Consider the following 3,368-nt stretch of genomic DNA (forward strand, 5'->3'; position numbering starts at 1 on the left):
GAGTGGCTTAATTAATAAATATCGATAGATAGGTGGAAGTGCGATGCGGGCGCGGCGATGGTTAAACAAAAAGTGAAGTTACGTTACTTACGAACACAGGTCACCCGATGTCATCGCTTACAATATCAGCACATTACATATTACAATGCAGTTTATTTCAACGGATAATTCACAATAGCAAAGCATTAGGGTTGCCAGCCGCACGCATATTATATTTTTCATTTAAAAAACAAAGGCATGAAATCAATGAAACTGTATGAGATTGGCGTCCATGTCCTCGACATGCCGGCCCGCCTGCACCGGTGCGAGGTGTAGCAGCTCTTGTAACTTCTCCAGTGTCAGCACAGCCTGGTTGAAGAGGTTGCGGATGCGTTGTTTAATGGGGTGGCTGTCGCCATACGTCTGCTTTCTGGGCTTCTTTACTATACGGCTGGGGACGGTGGTTCGCCCACTGCGGACTGGCTTATGCACTTTCTCCCGGTGATTGCGTTCAGGGGGCAGCGGTGTAGAACGGTGCAATAGAGTATGGTGCGCTTTCCCACAGTGGTGGCAACTGTCTGCTGAGTTGCATGCACCTGTGATGTCCGATGTTGCCAAACAGTTGATGCAATATTTATGTACTCGCGCGGAGTCGTTCCGCTCCTCGGGCGTCATGGCTTTAAACGTGTGACAGTAACGCAGCGAATGATAGCGGCAGCACAGACGGCATTGATTCAGCTCCATTGTGTTCCTGTTCATCTGCGAAGAGAAGGTCGAAACTTTAATTAGTCACAGGTCGGTGTAAGAGTTTAAGATGGCAGGACAAGCGTTTCGAGCGTGTTTCGAGTGACTATACTGGCTTGTGTGCGAACATCCACTACTCGTACGTTTTGGTCAGCACCATGATGGAGTTTGGTGACGCGGCCTAGGCGCCAATCGTTTGGTGGCAAGTGATCGTCCTTGAGGACCACCAAATCCCCTTCGCTATTATTGAGTTGCGGGTGTTTCCATTTGTATCTCTTATGCAGTTCTTGCAGATACTCGGTTTTCCAACGGGAGCTGAACTGCTGATGGATAACTTTCAATTTTTTCCATTTTGTAGTGAGTGATACATTTTCGGCACTCGTTTCAGGTAGGGTAACCTGGGGGGCCCCGCGGAGAAAATGGCCTGGCGTTAAAGGTAATAAGTCGATTGGATCTTGGGACATGGGGGAGAGAGGGCGCGAGTTAAGGACTGCTTCGATTCGAACGAGGAGAGTGGTGAATTCCTCGAATGTGAACTTATGGTTTCCAGCGACTTTAGTGAAGTGGGTTTTAAAACTTTTTACGGCGGCTTCCCACAGACCGCCCATGTAAGGGGCATATGGCGGTATGAATTGCCAAGAGAGCCCCTGTACCGCGCTGGATAGCCCGCTGAGCTCCGATAAACGTCTTCCCATTATCCGACATTATTTTTTTTTGGCAGTCCGCGCCGACCGACGAACCGAGTGAATGCGGCTCTGAACGCTTCGGTTGTCAAATCTGTGCAGGACTCTAAATGGACAGCTTTTGTGGAGAAGCATACGAATACGCAAACATAAGCTTTTGTGTGGGACGCTCGTCGAAGGGGGGATGTCTGTACCATAAATGGCCCAGCGAAATCAACACCGGTTGAGTGAAATGATACCGAGTAAGTTGCACGCTCAGGGGGCAGCGCTGCTATTATTTGTGATCGCATTCGCTGTTTATAAATAGTGCAAGTCTTGCACTGAAAGATGCACCTTTTCAGTTTTTGTTTGAGTCTGGGAATATAATACTCTTGCTGCACCAAGCGAACCATTAACTGTTTTCAAGCGTGAAGCAAGGTTTTGTGCTGAAAATCTAGCAGCAAGAAGCAGAACCTAGAGCCATCTGGGATGATTATGGGGTGTCGTTCATTATAGCTTAGTGCAGCATGAGCTAGACGACCATTGACTCGCATGATCCCAGCATAGGGTTTAGGGTGTGTAGTGAGTTTTTTTTTGTTAATTGGTTTTGAAGTCTCCAACGCCTGCATTTCTTCTACAAAATGGTTGCGCTGAGTTACTGCGATCAGTTTCATTTTTGCGTGATATATCTCTTCCTGTGTAAGAGCCAATGTGGTGGGAGTTGGGCATTTTTGTGAGCTGCGGATAAAACGATACGTAAAGGCAACAACTCTTAAGGCTCGTGAAAATAAGGAGAATCGCTGCAAGATAGCTGTGCATTCCAGGGTGTGTAGGGATTCTACCTGTCTCTGTTCCGGTGGGACTGGATTAGAGGGGATTGGTTTTGGCCATGAAGCAAATGATTTGGCGAGCCATTCTGACCCATTCCACCATAAGCTCTATTCAGCTAGATCTTGAGGTTTGCACCCACGGGTGCCTAAGTCTGCTGGATTGGCACCACTTGGTACGTGGCGCCATGGGGTGTTGCTGACGTTTTGGATAATTTGAGTAATTCGGTTGGCCACATATGTTTTCCATGTATGTGGTGGTTTTTCAAGCCAAGCTAACACAATCGAGGAGTCTGATCAGAGTGTTAATTCGTGCGGTGGCAGATTCAGTTGGGATCGGGTATGGCAGATAAGTTTTGATAACAACACGGCGTCGCAGAGTTCTAAACGTGGCAGGCTTACCGTTTGTAAGGGTGCAACTTTAGGTTTTGCCACAAAAAGATGGGTTGTGAAGGAGTTCACTTCGTGTTGCACTCTAATATAAACGCAAGCACAGAACGCTTTTTCGGAGGCGTCAGAGAAACCGTGCAGCTGTATGCGTTTGTCTGGGGAGAAATGTACCCATCGGGGTATGTTGATGGTGCTTATGGCTTGAAGGTCCTCGCGAAAAGTGTTCCACTTATGGAACGCTGTGGGTTTAACGTGTTCGTCCCAGTCAGTTCCTTCTAACCAGAGTTGTTGGAGGAGAATTTTAGCCAGTATCATTATTGGCGATAGCCATCCTGCCGGGTCGAAAAGTTTTGCTACCGCTGACAGTATTTGAAGTTTTGTGCTCGACTTGGAGGCGGGTAGGGGGTCATAAGAGTAGGAAAAAGAGTCAGTTAGTTCGTTCCATCTTATTCCCAGCGTTTTAGTTGAGCTTGTATCCTGAAATTTAAGAAACTCCGTATCTAAGACATCGCTATCTGGGATTAGTTCAAGGATTTTTGCGCGATTTGTTGTAACTTTTATCAGTGGAAAGCCTGCTTATTTTAGAGCTTTGATAGTTTGGGTCATAGAGTTCAGAGTGGACTGTATATTGTGTCCGCCAGAGAGTACATCATCTACATATGTTTCGTGTAGTATGATGTTCTTGGCGAGGGGGTATTTCTCTTGGCAATCGTGAGCTAACTGGTGGAGCGTGCGAATTGCCAGATATGGGGCGCAGTTAACCCCG

This window comes from Rhagoletis zephyria, unplaced genomic scaffold, assembly GCF_001687245.7.
Source record: "Rhagoletis zephyria isolate East Lansing unplaced genomic scaffold, Rhagoletis_zephyria_1.1 Rzeph_scaffold_00712, whole genome shotgun sequence".
In the NCBI taxonomy this organism is placed as follows: Eukaryota; Metazoa; Arthropoda; class Insecta; order Diptera; family Tephritidae; genus Rhagoletis; species Rhagoletis zephyria.